At 42.8% G+C, this 17,986-nt stretch overlaps 1 protein-coding gene across 1 annotated transcript in view; it reads right to left on the minus strand.

Moving 5' to 3' along the window:
* Window positions 1–17,986, minus strand: part of LOC147733265 (sperm-specific sodium:proton exchanger-like) — a 4,638,748-nt gene that overhangs the window by 1,888,217 nt on the left and 2,732,545 nt on the right. The window lies entirely within an intron of this gene.

The following is a 17,986-nucleotide window of genomic DNA, read 5'->3' on the forward strand; positions in this document are numbered from 1 at the left end:
TTATTATCAGAGCAAGAAATTGTTTTTCCTTTCATAAATAGCCATAATACAGTTCATAAGCTTTATTCGATTATTCAATAAACAATCATAAAAGCATACAGAATTTAAAAATGTCACGTTAAAAAAAAAATGTTACAAGGTAAAGAATCACAAGAATTGGAACATCTCGAAGAGGCAAAACCATGGGCCAAGCAACTGATTATACAGAAGGCAATGTTAAAATTCCAGGCTTTTTCTAGTGGACACTGATTTTAAAATAAAGGTTGCAGTAAAAAAGCAGATATCGGAGGTATCGAGTGCAAATAATAATCTCAGGGCATTAGCAGTTGTAAACACAGAGTATTTCTTAAAAAGGGGTTTGAGATAACAAATACGAAGGTGCATATACAGTGGACAAATTAGCATAAAGTGCAAAGTGCTCTGTTTGGAGGTACCATCACACGGGCAAGGAGTTGAAGTATAGGTTTTCATCCGTGGGAAAGCCACCAGGTTATGAACAATACCTAATACATATCAAGCCATATCGTGGTCATCTTCTTCAACAAACAAGAAATATAACACATTAGACCAAGTCCCACACAACCATTTATACCACAATCAAACCATCAAACATTCCACAATTCAACATAACTCATACATCAAACATACATGCACTCCAAATAGTACATAGGCGCCACAGGATGATTAGATGACAAATGGGAACAAATCATCGGGGGAAAAAGCAGATAGGTGAAAAAATACAGGAGATAGACAATCCAGCAGCCCCCTCACGAAAAACGCCTCTCTATTCGCACACCTGGCTAACCAGCGCCTTTAAAGCAGCAGCTACCTTGGTTCCCTGCTGCCTGTATTGCGAGTTTAAACCTGCTGCCAACACAGTATATTTGTTCTACGGACGTGCCATCTTTATGTGTACGTGCAGGGGATTTGGAGACAGGCTCAGCATCTCCTTTGATTACAGCCACCCTCTGTGTCTGACTTGCATAATTGCTCTTTACTCACATTGATCTTTTCAGTGTCTGCCATTTGCAAGTTACAACTTTAAAGATGCATTTGGCCGTACGCTTTAATTTTGCAGTGGGTACAATTTCTACGCCTCCTAGTTACAGCATATTTGGTTCAAGTTCAGAAACGTGTAGCGGTTTACGTTAGTGTCGCCTTTTTGACAGGCTCCGTATTTAACAAGCATTTGCAATGCAATAGGGCTCGCATTAGTAAAGTTTGAGGGATTATTATTGTAAATGACAACGTTTTTTATTTTTTTTATTTTAACTTGTGGAAAATTCTAACTTTGGCATTTACAATGCTAATAGTGTTAATTAGTGGAAATGTGACACCTTCTGTTTGGACTTGAGCACACATTGCTTCCTATTAAAGATGGCAGTAAATGCACTGTTTTTTATTTAGCTATCTTTGAACAGTACACCGAAGGCTGCAAAAAATTGCACTTATGGTTGAGCATTACGTTTGCCCGTTTCCTGCCTTTTCATATTTTTGAAGTGGTTTCTGTTCACTGAAACCATATCCGGTTTGCGAGTATACAGGGCAGCTTCCTTTCCTTAGTTCTTCGAATACCTTAATTTATGTTGAAGTACAGTACTTGAACGTATTGTGATATTGGTTTGTACTTTTTATCTTTAGGCTGACCACTGTGCATGTCGTTAACCTTTGATAGATAACAGGTCATTGTAATACAGCATGTACATTGTATGACTTTGATGTACACTTGTGTGCATTGTTGTCTGGTGGTGTGGGTGATTTGCGTTAACTGGCTGGGCGTTGCGTGGGTGAGTGGTGTTGCGTGGGTGTGAGTTGCACTGTGGGGGTGTGAGTTGCGAGGCATATGTTAGAGTGGCGCTGCGTGGGTGACTGTGGGGACTTGCTGGTGTTATAAGGGCACGTACGTGTGCATGTGAGTTGTGCACAAGAGTTACGTTAGAGGGAGCAGAGCGTGATGGGAGTGGGCGTCTGTATTGAGAGATGAAAAAAATGAGAGACCGAGTTAAGGGGGGACAGAAATAATTTTAAAAATATCATTGAATCGAAGGAAAATAACATTTAAGTTGAATAATGGTCAAGGAAAGACGACCTTTTGAAAAATTACGTAAAAATCTAATAAGAAATGGGATTAAGGAAGGAAATTTTCACGGCATGTGAATGTGAAGGGGGGGTGTGTTTTAAGGTGTGGTAAAGTGTCTTTGCGCGCAGTACATCAAATGTACCAAAATAATGAAACTTTCGTCTTAGATTTTGATGCAAGTACGTAAACAGCAAAGACCAAGTCGGGAAACAACATTTACAACGTCTGATGTGACTGTGGAAGTTCCGTCGCTTCTTGTCCTTGAGTTCCTATTTGCAATTCACAGGGGATGTCCGGCAAGAGATAAGAATCTTTATAGCTCAACTTAAAGCAGGCGAGTATCCTGGTGTGGTTTCGTGACCGACGGCCCCATCCCTCCCTTAAAAACATGATGTCCCACCCACACATTTGCAGCTGATGTTTGCATCTCACAGGGGATGCCCGCCAACAGATAAGAATCTTAATGGCTGAACTGTAAACACTTCGGTCTCCTGCTGTGGTTTTGTCAACACACTCCCCTAGGCCTCCCTTTGAAAAAAAAAACATGATGGACCACACAATTGTAGATTTATTTTGTGTTTGTTTGTTAAAAATGTTCAGTGGATAAGAGGACATAGTGAGTAGGTCAATTTTTTTTTTTAAAGAATATTAAGAACACACTGTGAAGGTTTTGTGCATCAGAGTAGGGATGTGGCTGTGGGTAGTGTGTGAAACGAGACAAAGTGTGACGCCAGAGAATGCTGGAGGGAGAAAGTCTGCGAGTCAGACAGATGGCCATGAAGTGTGACATGATACGACTGCAGCAGGGCCTGTAAAATAGAGGTTGCTTGCCAACTCTGCTATTATATTTTTAAATCCCACAAGTGGGTGGTGTGAAGCTGTACTGCATTGACATTTCTGCCATTTCTTCACGTCATGTGCTCTACTACTGAGGTTCCGTGAGAATCGGAACAACGTTTTGGGCTTGTTCGGATATGGATGAGTTTGGTATCTACGAACCACAAATGATGAGATTAGTAGGTGTACGTGTTTTCGCTACACTACTTGGAAGGGTTCGTCTTATTTACGGGTTTCTCCATCTGAACCTTCGGGTTCCATTTTAGATACGGCATCCATTTTGTTTCTTGCCCTCACGTAGCCGGCGAACGGACAATGTCCGCTCGATGACCCTGGGATTCCCAAGCTCTTGCGGAAGATGCATATTCCTTTGAGTGTGCCTTTATGACTAGGGGAATGACATGGCAAAGGCAGATGGCTCCGCTCGGGGCTCATCTTGCCGTGCCGGTCTATTGTTTCAGCCTTGCATACGTTAGGCGCGAATCCTTTGATCCTGTGATCACGCTTCCGATATTGCCCCCACACTCTTTTCAATCTGTTGTCTGTCTTTGTCTTCCTGCACCTGTTTCTGTCCCTTCTCTTAGCTCGTTAACAACTAGAATGGAATGTGCCTAATGGTGGGGTAGCGTGCTTTTACAGTTGGGAACCGACATGTTACTGTAATTATGTTCCGGGCTTCTGAAAACATGAATGCGATCCTTTTGAAGTTTACTGTGGGAACTGAGTTGTAACCTTTTATTCGTTATGTTGTACAATGACAAAAATGTGTATAAAAGGAGCGATCCACTTTTGCAATTCGAAGCAGACTCTCTGAACATACACTATGTTGTACTTCTAGCGATTTCTGTGTCCCTGCAGTAAATAAACGCTGATCTTTGACACCGAAGGAAGTGTCCCGTGTCTCTGTAATTTGTACGCCGGAACAGGTATCCCACAAAGGTTTTAGGTGTTGTCCCCTGGCACCGCTGGGCCTTAAATTAGCCCAGTCCTTCAGTTGGCGCCCAATGTGGGGCGACATCATGCGGTACCGGTCCAAAGCCTGACGATCGTGAGGAACTTTGTGTGAAATCTCCGAGGGAAGGTGCACCCCGCTTCATCGATCCTGTTGTCGGAATAAGTGGTCCGAAGATTTTTCCCGCGAAGATTCCCGCTTCCCGATGGCTGCGACGGACTGATGCCCTGACTGTTGACCTGTTTTGGCGCCTGGCGTAGTCCTTTGTACGGCGAGACGATAGACGGGCCTTCCTGGTGACGCCATTGTTCTTTCAGTTAAGTATTTGTGGGTCGCTCCCAGTTCTTAGGTTTTGGTTCCTTTTTTGGAACATCTGTTTCAAATTTGAAAACTTGGCATTTGCGTGACATTTGCTTCGTACTTTGAAACTTGGTTGTTGTTGTTGAAACTTGGTTGATTGCATGGTTCCATTGCATTTTTCGGTTCTTAGTTGTTGGTTTTGGGTTTTTTCTTTGACAATTGCAATTGCCAAAAACCGAGGGTCTGAAGTTTGAAACTCGGTTAGTGTGCACGATGCCTGGCCGTAGTATTTTGTTTGGTTTCCTTAGATGTTGCAACACGGATTCCCGGTTGGAGGACTCATGTCCGATACTTCCAGTTGGAACTCCGATTTATGAGCTCTACTGTCGACATGGAGTGGGCCCCATTATATATAACCCATTTTGGATTTGTTATACGAGAAAGGATGGCGTCCTTAGTTGGCCACCCCATGGTAGCTTTGAAACTGAGATTTTAGATAATCTCGAAGCAAAATTGTTTAAAAAGAAAGCTAGGCCAGCAATGTTTGATTCCTTTCAATTATGGCGTAAAGAGGCCAGACAGAAAGAAATCAAGCTGATTAAGAAAAATAAGAAAGAGGGTGTCCTGTCGATAATGCAAGGTGCAGAACAGCATCAGCGAGACAAGGCAGAGAAGGAAAGAGAAGTTTCTATCAGACAGCATAGCATGGCGGTGGATAAATGTTATCCAGTTTTACCGTTGAGTTCTGAAAAGAAGGAAGAAGTATCGAAAGAGGGTCCTTTGTTATCTTATTTACTAAAGTCACCACCCCCTTATGTACAGGGTTCCTCCTGTTCTTCCGCCTGTCGTTCCGGTGGCTGCTGGTCAGCCTGTAGTGGGCCCTGCTCCTTTACCACCTCTTCTTCCTACTGCTCCTTTGCCTGTAACCTCTCAGCCTACTGCTACTACTACTCCTGTTATCTTGGCTACTCCCACTGCTCCTACGTTTACTCCCAATATTGTTGCTCCTTTTCTTCTTTCCTCTTCTCCTTCTGTTCGTAAACGTATACCTCATTCTGTTGCTACTCTCTATTCTCCACTTTTCGGATCGTTATTTGAATCCGATGTCTCTGAAATCTCTCAGAGACGAAGTCAAATGCCTGGTGTACGGGAGAGTGAGACGTTAGTAACTATGGCGCGTAGGTGGATTAGACATCCTGCTAAGTACACTTCGCGCATAGTTTTCGATACGTTCTCTCAGTTTAATGAGCCCACACAGAGATTGGTGTTCGAAGAGATGTGCAAATCATTGAGAGAAGAGTGGGATAATGATGAGCTAGATATCGTACCGCCCGATTTGACTGAACTTCAGAGTCAGTTTTCGAACGGTATGATTGTAGGTGGTGATGTACGGCGTGCATTAGAGCGTTTGTTAGCTTTTAGGTCCACAGTGCCTTTGCGAGTGTCGTTCGACGACGACTCCGATGATCCGAAAGCGAAATCTGGTCAGTATCCCATGCGAGAGGTTCCCCCGGTGTGGATGCCAGGTGATGCTACTGCCAATCCTGCAATTTTGCCACACTTCCAGAGAGTTTGGATACTCCTCCCATGGAAGCGATCAGAAGTCTTGCAGGTGAAACAATCCTTGCCTGATCCCCGTAAGAATCCAGCAGGTTATTACAAGGAGTTATCCCAACTTGTGGATGCTTCTATTATGAACCTTGCTGATATCGACATGTTGTTTGGTAATGTAGTACCGCAACCGGTCTGGGCGAAGATTCGTCACGAGAATCATGCAGCTGAGTTAGGTGGTGATTGGGCTGCAATTGTAGCGGCTGACAGACAGCAAGTTGGTGGGGCCAAGCCTGAACAGTTAATTACGGATCTGCCCCAAAGAATTATTACGCTCATGAAAACACTCATGCTAGCGATGAGGGTGAACTGGGATAAATTGTCTGCTTGCAAGCAAAAGAAAGACGAGAGTGTCTCCGATTTCTTTACTAGGTTTGAGGAGGCATTTATCGATCATAATGGTCAGGATATGAGCACTGAGGGAGGTCAGCGATTGTTTGTCGATAAGTTTGTGTTAAATTTGTTGCCTGAATTATGCAACAAATTAAAAAATTCTGAAAGTGCTTGGGCAGTTTCAACCACAGCTCAAATATTAGCAACGACTCAATATTATGAGAATAGAGAAAAAGAGGAGAATGATTGTTCAGAAAAGAAAACGAAGGAGCTAAAAACTAAGGTCTTATTGCAGCAAGCGTATCCTCCGCGCTCAAATCAGAATGACTCATAACAGCAGCATGTGCAGTATCGACCGCAGGCGCAGTCTTCTAGGATGCAGTCGCGCTCTGACTACTCTGCATCCAGATCTATGCTTGGGTATAATCAGTGTGCATATTGTAAGGGTGAGGGCCATTTAAAGTTTAATTGCCCTGTTTTATGCGACCGAACGAATGGTGTCTCAGTTCGAGGAGGTCGTGGTGGTCGTCAGCAAGCCTCTCGAGGTAAAGGTCGTGGTACCTCTCAAAATCAAAACAAGCGTTCTGCTCCTTCATCGGACACGAACAATTGTTTTGATCAGCGAAATACATCGTCTGGTAGATCTGCACAGTACCATGTGGATGACTATTATGTTGAGCACGAGATTGGTGCAGACAACGATTATTAGGACAGCCATAGACAAAGAGAGGGAGTAGTATCGGTTCCGGTTGATCAGAGAGGGCCTTACGTCGCAGTTGCCACATCGGGCGTAGTTGAGCCTTTTCTGTTGGACACTGGTGCAGTAAAAAGTTCCATCATGCATTCGAAACTCCCTGGCGCACCTTTGTCTGGCTTAACAAATGTTTCTGTTGGATTCTCTGGCGCCCTGGTTAGCAATCCAGTTTCTAGCCCTTTGTCCCTTACGATCGGGCCACGTGAGCTAGAGGCTCCTTTGATTTTAACTACTGGTTGTGGTGAGAATCTCTTGGGTCTGGATTTGTTAAAGCGGTTATATTCGACTCTGTATTGCTCTCCTACGGGAGTGGAGCTTACCTTAGGTCAGAGAGTGATCTCTCCTATGTACTTGTCAACAGATAAGCTCCCGCCGGAATTGAGTTCCCTTCCTGAGTCTTTATGGGCAACAGGTCCCAATGATGTGGGCCTACTGGACATACCACCTTATGTCATCCAATTGAAATCAAATGTGAGATTGCCACGTATCCCCCAGTATCGTATCTCTCTTGATGGCGAGCGAGCGCTATTAGCGATCATTTATGACTTGATCGAAAAGGATGTTATTGAAGAAACTCGGGGAAATGTGTGTAATAGTCCTGTGTTACCTATTTTGAAATGAACTGACCCATCCAAGCCTCCTGTGTACCGTTTTGTAATTGATTTGAGAGAAGTGAATAAAATCGTGATCCCACAGTTTCCAGTGGTGCCTGACATTACAGCTTTGCTGACCCTGATTCCAGCCTCTGCCTCCTGGTTTTCGGTGATCGACCTAAAGAATGCTTTCTTTAGTATTCCGATTGCTGAGGAAAGCAGAGATCTATTCGGCATTTCATTAGGTGGTCACAGCTTTAGGTTCAAACGCGCACCACAGGGCTACTGTGAGAGTCCATCGATCTACAGTCAGGCCCTTAAGAGTCAACTTGATGCCTTTGTGTTACCTGCTGGTGCGGCCTTGATTCAGTATGTCGATGATCTGTTAGTGGCTGCTGACACTGAGCAAATTTGTAAAACTGCTACAGTATCGTTGTTAAAGCATTTATGTGACTTACATCACAAGGTGTCCCCTTCTAAGCTACAGTATTGTTGTCAAGAAGTAACCTATTTAGGTCACTTATTGTCAAAGGAGGGAAGAAGGTTGACCCCAGAAAGAATTGCAGCGATTGCTCGAATGACTGTGCCAACAACTCAGAGAGATGTGCGTGCCTTTCTAGGTATCACGTCATACTGCAGACAATGGATTCCAAACTTCTCATTGTTAGCTAAGCCATTGTTAGCTCTCACGTGCAAGGATGTTCCGACTCCTTTGCCATGGACTGAAGATTGTCAGAAAAGTTTTTCTGAATTGCGTGATGCGTTGTGTTCGGCTCCTGTGTTAGGTACTCCTGATTACAGTAAGCCGTTTACACTATATGTTCACGAGAGAGAAGGTTGTGCGTTAAGTGTTTTGATGCAACAATTTGGTGGCAAACAGCGTCCAAGTGCATATTTTTCTTCGACTTTAGACCCAGTAGCTAGAGCGTTGCCGAGTTGTCTAAGGGCGACAGCGGCAGCTGCGGTGTCCATTCGACAGTCCGCAGGTCTGGTCATGGATAATATGCTTACAGTGATGGTTCCGCATGCAGTTGACACTCTCTTGAATCGAACGAAGACTCAACGCTTGACGAGCGCAAGGTTGTCCGGTTATGAGTTGAAACTTTTGGCAAGTCATATACAGATAAAACGTTGTAATGTGTTGAATGCAGCGACATTGTTGCCGATTCATATGGAATCAAGTGATGTAGCACCACATGACTGTTACTTAAGAACTGAAGAAGAGACGAAGGGTCGTATTGACCTGAAAAACACTCCATTGGTAGATCCCGATGGTACTTTGTATGTTGATGGTTCATGCTTCAAGTTGCCGAATGGTGATGTGACGACTGTGTATGCTGTAGTGACGTTGAGTACGGTTGTGGAAACTGCAAGATTGAGTCAGAATTCAGCACAAGCGGCAGAGTGTCAAGACCTAAGTACACTGTCTCTTACCTTTTAGCAATGACTGGTAATCCTGTTGACAGTGTAGAGATTTTCACAGAGACGCAAGGGACCAACTTCCTGAAAACTCTAACTAAGCCTTGCTGACTAAACTTACAGCTAAGCATTAACCAGAACCTTCGGGAAGAGGGCCGGTACTGGACGTTGACTGGAGGGTTGCGTCTTCGACTGTCGACCTGCAGGTTCACAAGAACGATAAAGTTCAGAATCCTATCTATCTGAATAGTATTCCTACTTCTAGTCAACCCCCCCTTGACTCTCAATGTAATTTCTTGCTCTCCCCCATCTGCTTCCTACCTGCGATCAGTCCGGGTCCGTCCACCGTCCAGTATTTCTTTGTCTTGTCGGGGGTGCTGCAGTCTTGGGGATTGTCTTTTAGGATTTTGAAGTCTGCAATTTTAAACAAGAGAAATATTAACAAAACTCCTTTCTCTATTACTTCCTTAGTTCACTCTCTCCTCTTTTTTTTCAGATATCAAATATCTAAAACTTACTTGAATTAACTCTTCTTTTAGATGACATGTGTTTTCTGAATATCCGCAAGAGTGTCCTTTTCCTAAGGGAATGAAACTCACCACAAAGACAACAACTCCAGCAATAATTATCCACTAAGAATTCAGTGAATGAATACTCCTCGACAAGATTTGTATTTCTAATAAACCTAAAACATAATTCTGCAAATCACAATTAACATTCTTGTGAATACCTTGTTAAGGGAAAAACAAACATAGACACCGTGAATCTTTAACCAGATTCAGTAATGGTTTTGACAGTCTAAATATAAATCAGCATTCAAAAGTTCAAATGAGAGAAGTTTTAAGATTTACTCTGTAATCAAAACAATTATTCCAAAACAATTGCAAAAAATAGCTCAGTTCTCTTTCTTGCGTTGGGCGCCTTAAAATTGTCCTTTGAACTTATCTTTTAATTTGGAGCTGGAATCCTAAGCTGCTCGCCGAGTTCTGAAACCACGCGCTGAAGTAAGCAGTTCTGTAGACCTTGAAGTCCTATCCCTCGAAGTCTTCCTTGAAGCGCTGGATAGACGTCCGCGATGCTGGTTCTCTGGAAACTCCAAGGCAAAGCGAGGCTTCAGGGAAGGGTGCGGTTTAAATAGCCTGCGCACCAAATGTCAACGTGCGCTTGCACGTTGCAACCGCTTTCAGCCCTCCGCGTGCAGCGCGAGCGGAAGGCTTTCGGCAGACAGCTGATCGAAAGCGCACGCATTTCAGCGTGCGAAGGCTGCTGAAAGAAAGCACACGTATCTCTCGCGTGTGAAGACCCCTCTTGATTCTCAATGTGAAAGCAAGGAACTGGTACTTCTAACGGCCCACGGGCCTGCCTGCAGAGATATTGTAGAATGATAGTTTCACTCATGCAATTACCACGAAATGCCTTTCATAATAAATGTCTCTGAAAGCATGTCTCTGAAAGCAAGTAACCTAAGCATAGAAATCAGTTACAAAATACACAAACATAAACACAAAGAGGTGCTGGTGCACGGGAAAGGGGTGGGTTTTTACAGATGGAAAGAAACCCTTGTCCAAGGTGTAATTCACTGTTGGGTATTTGGCGAGTGTCCCCAGGGAGGAACAGATGGGACTGGAGAATCGTGACAGTACTCCCTCCTCAAGATCCCCCCTAAGACTGGTGCTATGGGTTTGGGTTTCTCAGGATGTTGAGTATGAAATCTTTTCAACATTTTTGGAGCATGTTTTAGATTTTCCAAAGGTTCCCAGGACCTTTCTTCCGGACCGTAACCTTTCCAGTCGATCAAATAAAACAACCTTCCCCTAGATCTCTTGGAATCAAGAATTGTTTTAACTTCATATTCAGGGTTCCCCTCTATCTCAATGGAGGAGGGGGGTTGGACAGATCTAGTTTGGGCGTGAAAAGGCTTGATTAACGATACATGAAAAACTGGATGGATTTGAAATTTGGCAGGTAAGGTTAGTCTTATACATACAGGATTTATGATCTTTTCTATTGGAAAAGGGCCTATATACCTTGGATTAAACTTACGATTCCCTTTTAGCTTCAGATTCTTGGTGCTTAACCACACTTTATCCCCAGGTGAATAAAGCGGAGGTTCAGATCTGTGTTTATCAGCAAACCTCTTTTGATCCTCTTTTGCTTTGGCCAAATTAAAGGCTGCTTGCTCCTGAATAGAGGATAATGTAGAAACATAGTCAGAAATGGCTGGTACATGATTTAGCTCTTTTATCTCTTTAGGAAAAGAATTGGGATGATATCCTAGGTTACAGAAAAAAGGTGACATACCAAGGGAAGAATGATCTACATTGTTGTAAGCAAATTCTAGTTGACTTAAAAGAGTTGACCATTCTTCGCCTATATTTGTCAACATGCACCGAATGAACTGTTCAATGGTTTGATTGGTACGCTCAGTAAGACCATCAGTCTGAGGATGATAGCTAGAGGATAAACGTATGTCCATATTAAGGAGAAACCTTAAACTTTGCCACACTCGTGAAATAAACTGGGACCCTCTGTCCGAAATTACCACTGATGGAATACCATGTAAACGTACTACATTTTCCATAATTAAATGTGCTAATTCCATGCTAGTTGGTAGTTTCTTAAGTGGGACAAAGTGAGCCATGCGTGAAAACTGATCTACAATTGTAAGAATGGTGGTAAACCCCTTCTTAGTGATTGGTAACTCAACAATAAAATCCAGTGAAATAGTGTGCCAAGGTCGAGGTGGTAAAGGTAAAGGATTCAGCAAACCACTTGGACTTTGATGAGATGATTTGTTCTGAACACAAACCCCACAAGTTTCGACATAATGTTGCACATCCTTAAACATTGATGGCCACCAAAAGGTTCTTTTAATTAAATCATAGGTTTTTACCTTACTTGGGTGAGCAGATAAAGTAGTGTCATGATGGAAGTGTAGAATCTTTTCCTTTATCGTGTCAGTAGGTACGAAAATTAGGTTTTGCATGAAGAACAAATCATCTCTTTTCTGTAAATAAGGGTGTGACAGTTTCCATACTTCAAAGTCTTGTTTAGCTAATTCCTTCTTAATGTCAGATATAACATCACAAACCGTAATAGTGGCTTGAAATCGGGATATCGGTATTACAGGTTTTACCTCAGACGGAGGATCTATCACAACCTCTCCCATTCTAGACAATGCATCAGCTTTCAAATTTTCTTTACCTGGTCGATAGGTGATGACAAAATTATAATCATTAAAGAACATTGACCATCTCAGTTGCCTAGCAGATAGAGCCTTTACTGATCTCAAGGCTTGAAGGTTTCTATGGTCCGTATATATTGTCACAGGATGTCTTGCTCCCAGCAAATAATGGCGCCATTCCTCAAATGCTGCTTTTATTGCTAGAAGTTCTTTATCCGCAATAGCATAATTCAACTCTGCTTCAGATAACTTTCTAGAGAAATACGCAATGGGATGCATTTGACCTGTATCTACATGTCTTTGCGACAAAATTCCTCCAACAGCAAATTGAGAAGCGTCAGCCTCCACAATAAAGGGCTGACTGGGATCTGGATGAGAAAGAATTGGAGCTGTAATAAACTTCTTTTTAAGTTTCTGAAAGGCTTCTTCAGCTAGTTCTGTCCACTCAAATTTAACTCCTTTCCTCAACAATCTTGTGATTGGAGTGATTGTTTTAGAGAAATCTTGAATGAAGCGGCGGTAGAAATTTGCGAACCCCAAAAAACTTTGAACTTGTTTTACCGAAGATGGACTGGACCAGGATTCTACCGCTTCAACCTTCTTTGGGTCCATTTCTATCCCCTTGGGACTGATGACATATCCCAGGAACTCAACTTTTGAAGCGTGAAACAAGCTTTTTTCCAATTTGACATACAAAGAATTTGCAAGCAGTTTTTTGAGAATAGCTCGGACCTGTTGTATATGCTCTTCTTCTGAATTTGAAAAGATCAGGATGTCATCTATATAGACCACACAACATACATCAATAAACTCATGCAAAACTTCATTTATAAAAAACTGGAAGGCTGCGGGGGCATTGCAAAGACCAAAAGGCATGACTTGGTATTCGAATAATCCAAATTTTGTGCGGAAAGCAGTTTTCCATTCGTCACCCTTTCGTACTCGTACCAAATGGTAAGCTCCCCGCAAGTCCAATTTTGTATAAATGGTTGCTTTCTTGACCTGATCTAGCAAAGTGGGGATCAACGGCAAAGGATATCGGTTTTTTATAGTCACATTGTTCAAGGCTCTATAGTCTATGCACGTGCGCAATTCACCTCCCTTTTTCGGAATAAAAAAGAGAGCTGAGGAGACAGGAGACTTAGAATGACGAATAAAGCCATTGGCTAAATACTCATCCAAGTATTCCCTAAGATGAATATTCTCTTTTTCTGTCAATGCATAGATTCGACTACATGGTAGAGTAGCACCGGGAACAAGATCTATTCTACAGTCAAAGTCTCTGTGTGGTGGGAGAGTATTTGCCTTTTTTTTGTCAAAAACGTCTTGTAGATCCGAGTAAACTGATGGAACCCCTTCTATCGCTAAAACTCTAGGTGAGTTAGAAGGAAAGTCAAACCCTTGAATTATTTCTCCAGATTTTTCCAAAAGGAAACAATTGTTTAAACAATGTGATGACTGAAAGGTTAGAGTCTGAGATACCCAATCTATACCTGGATTGTGTTTTACCAACCAAGGAATCCCCAAAATTAGCTTGAACTGTGGGGCGTCTATGATATCAAACTGTATTTTTTCACGATGAATAGGTGAACAGTCCATCTCAAGGATTTCAGTTTGTTGGCTAATAGGTCCTGAAGTTAACTCCTTGCCATCTACTGCTCTAACTATCTCGGGACAATCCTTTAAAACTGATTCAAAGCCTAACCGAGAGAAAAACTGAGTATCTATAAAGTTTCCCGTAGCTCCAGAGTCTATTACTGCTTCTACTCTTCTAGCTAAAGAGGAAGGCAAAAGACTTCTTAACTCGACTAGGATACCAAAATGCTTACATCCTAAAGGCGGAACAGTAGAGGCCAAACTAGGAATTACACTCGATGAACCGACCTCATCTTTCATCGAGCTTTCTAGTTTTCCGTCGACTCTTGAGTTAACGCAAGATCAGAGGATTTTACCTTAAACTTATTAGGTTTAGTAGGACAGTCTCTTACAAAATGTCCAGTCTTACCGCAGTAAAGACATTGATTTAACTTCCGCCTCTTCTCTTTTTCATCCTTAGAGAGCGGACCTCGAACAGTTCCAATTTGCATTGGTTCCACATGATCTGATTTCGAGCCTACCTCCTTGCCTGATGACGGATTTCTATCTTTAACAAATAAGATCTTATGGTCACTTTTCCCCTTCTCGCCCTTTCTCTCACTAAGACGGTGATTCAATTTAATCACAAGATCGATAAACTCGCTGATATCATCGGGAGGTTCCAAAATCTGAGTTACCATGTCTTTTAGATCTTCTCTAAGACCTCTATAAAAAATGGAAATTCTTTTATCATATGGCCAATTAGCCTCTAAAACCAAACGATTAAATTGGGAGATATAGTGAAGGAGATCAGAAGACCCTTGTTTTAAACTCAATAACTCATTGTCTGCAGACTGCACAAACATATGCTTTGCAAAGATCTTCTTTAACGCCCGTTCAAAGTTTCTAAAATTATACAGAATTGCATCATCCCTTTCTACAAAAGGAATGGACCAAAGGGCAGCATCCCCTCCAAAATACGATAGCATAAAAGCTACCTTGGAGGAGTCATCAGGAAAGGCTGATTTCTTGGCTAAGAAATGTAGATGACATTGTTGCAAAAAGATGGAAAACTTGTTGCAATCTCCATAAAAACGTTCTGGTGGAGCTAACGGCGTGGGCATTGGGGTAACTACCTGAATCTGAGCTCCCCCCCCTGAGTCTGAAGATGAAGCCTGCACACTAACTGTACTCTGCTGGATTGCTGCTTGTAAGGCGGTCATGTCGTTTCGTAAAGAAACATTCTCATCTCTAATATCCTTTAGAACTGCCGCTATGTCTTGCAGGGATACCTGGTCCATTGCGTCTGGGTGAAATATACTTCTTGGGCTTTGCCTTCTGTCAAGACCTAAGTACACTGTCTCTTACCTTTTAGCAATGACTGGTAATCCTGTTGACAGTGTAGAGATTTTCACAGAGACGCAAGGGACCAACTTCCTGAAAACTCTAACTAAGCCTTGCTGACTAAACTTACAGCTAAGCATTAACCAGAACCTTCGGGAAGAGGGCCGGTACTGGACGTTGACTGGAGGGTTGCGTCTTCGACTGTCGACCTGCAGGTTCACAAGAACGATAAAGTTCAGAATCCTATCTATCTGAATAGTATTCCTACTTCTAGTCAACCCCCCCTTGACTCTCAATGTAATTTCTTGCTCTCCCCCATCTGCTTCCTACCTGCGATCAGTCCGGGTCCGTCCACCGTCCAGTATTTCTTTGTCTTGTCGGGGGTGCTGCAGTCTTGGGGATTGTCTTTTAGGATTTTGAAGTCTGCAATTTTAAACAAGAGAAATATTAACAAAACTCCTTTCTCTATTACTTCCTTAGTTCACTCTCTCCTCTTTTTTTTCAGATATCAAATATCTAAAACTTACTTGAATTAACTCTTCTTTTAGATGACATGTGTTTTCTGAATATCCGCAAGAGTGTCCTTTTCCTAAGGGAATGAAACTCACCACAAAGACAACAACTCCAGCAATAATTATCCACTAAGAATTCAGTGAATGAATACTCCTCGACAAGATTTGTATTTCTAATAAACCTAAAACATAATTCTGCAAATCACAATTAACATTCTTGTGAATACCTTGTTAAGGGAAAAACAAACATAGACACCGTGAATCTTTAACCAGATTCAGTAATGGTTTTGACAGTCTAAATATAAATCAGCATTCAAAAGTTCAAATGAGAGAAGTTTTAAGATTTACTCTGTAATCAAAACAATTATTCCAAAACAATTGCAAAAAATAGCTCAGTTCTCTTTCTTGCGTTGGGCGCCTTAAAATTGTCCTTTGAACTTATCTTTTAATTTGGAGCTGGAATCCTAAGCTGCTCGCCGAGTTCTGAAACCACGCGCTGAAGTAAGCAGTTCTGTAGACCTTGAAGTCCTATCCCTCGAAGTCTTCCTTGAAGCGCTGGATAGACGTCCGCGATGCTGGTTCTCTGGAAACTCCAAGGCAAAGCGAGGCTTCAGGGAAGGGTGCGGTTTAAATAGCCTGCGCACCAAATGTCAACGTGCGCTTGCACGTTGCAACCGCTTTCAGCCCTCCGCGTGCAGCGCGAGCGGAAGGCTTTCGGCAGACAGCTGATCGAAAGCGCACGCATTTCAGCGTGCGAAGGCTGCTGAAAGAAAGCACACGTATCTCTCGCGTGTGAAGACCCCTCTTGATTCTCAATGTGAAAGCAAGGAACTGGTACTTCTAACGGCCCACGGGCCTGCCTGCAGAGATATTGTAGAATGATAGTTTCACTCATGCAATTACCACGAAATGCCTTTCATAATAAATGTCTCTGAAAGCATGTCTCTGAAAGCAAGTAACCTAAGCATAGAAATCAGTTACAAAATACACAAACATAAACACAAAGAGGTGCTGGTGCACGGGAAAGGGGTGGGTTTTTACAGATGGAAAGAAACCCTTGTCCAAGGTGTAATTCACTGTTGGGTATTTGGCGAGTGTCCCCAGGGAGGAACAGATGGGACTGGAGAATCGTGACACAGAGTTGATTGCTTTAACGAGAGCGTGTGTTTTGTCTAAAGGAAAGCGAGTGAATGTGTTTACTGATAGTCAGTATGCATTTGACGTAGCGCATAGTTTTGGTCGATTGTGGAGAGAGAGAGGATTCATGACGTCGCATGGCACGAAGATCCAACACGGACAGCTCGTGAACGATCTTTTGGATGCACTTACATTGCCTAAGCAGGTGGCAATCATTAAATGCAGCGCGCATCGAAAGGTTACAGATGATGTTGGTCGTGGTAACGCATTTGCGGATGAGATTGCTAAGGAAACGGCCAAGAATCTGACAAACCGAATGTATGTTATGAGTTCAGTGAGATGGCCAACGGAGACTGGTATGTGTGAGGACACAGTTGAGAGTGTGAAAGCGATTCAGAATGAGGCCACCGAAACTGAAAAGGCTAAGTGGAAAGAAAGCACGGGGAAGTTAGACATGAATGGATGTTGGGTTGATTTGTCAGAGTATCAGAGATGGATGTTACAGGATGCGTATGCGCTTGCTGTTGTTACTATGGCCCACGGCATGTCACATATCAGCGCGAAAGGTATATGTAAATTGTTGTCTCCTGTATGGAAGAATGATGGGATAACTAAGTGTGCTGAGAGAGTGGTCAAGAACTGTGTGGTATGTTTGATGCATAATCCTGGCAAGGGCACTCCCACTCCACCTGGTCATTTTGCTCCTCCTACATGTCCCTTTGAAGTTATCCAGTTGGACTTCATCCATATGGAGAGATGCAATAATTTGAAATATGTATTGGTTGTGGTTTGTGTGTTCTCCAGATGGATCGAGGCCTACCCTCTTAAGGATAATACTGCCCTGTCCACAGCAAGGTACGGAATGCCACGGATCGTATGGTCGGATAATGGTAGTGAGTTTGTGGGAAGTGTGATGAAGAGTGTGTGTGCGGGTTTGGGGATCCGCCAAAAATTTCATAGTGCTAACCATCCTCAATCGGCGGGTTTGGTGGAAGAGTACAATGGTACTCTGAAACTGAAACTTGCCAAAATCCAAGCAACGACTCGGTTATCATGGCCTGATGCATTGCCTTTAGCTCTCCTGTCGACCAGGGCGACTGTGCACTCTTGAGTAGGGCTTAGCCCATATGAGATTGTGTTCAGCCGTCCTGCGAACATTTGGGGAGTTCCAAGGCATAAGGAGTTTAGCAGAATTGAATATCCAATGTTGATTGACTATCTTTACGATCTGACTGCTAAATTGAGTTTGATTCATCAACAGGTTTTTGAAGCTCTACCGGCACAAACAGAAGGACCTGGACATCGGCTACAACCTGGCGAGTGGGTGTTAATCCGCAATTTTGGGAGAAAACGAA

This window comes from Lissotriton vulgaris, chromosome 2_1 (assembly GCF_964263255.1).
Source record: "Lissotriton vulgaris chromosome 2_1, aLisVul1.2, whole genome shotgun sequence".
Lineage (NCBI taxonomy): Eukaryota > Metazoa > Chordata > Amphibia > Caudata > Salamandridae > Lissotriton > Lissotriton vulgaris.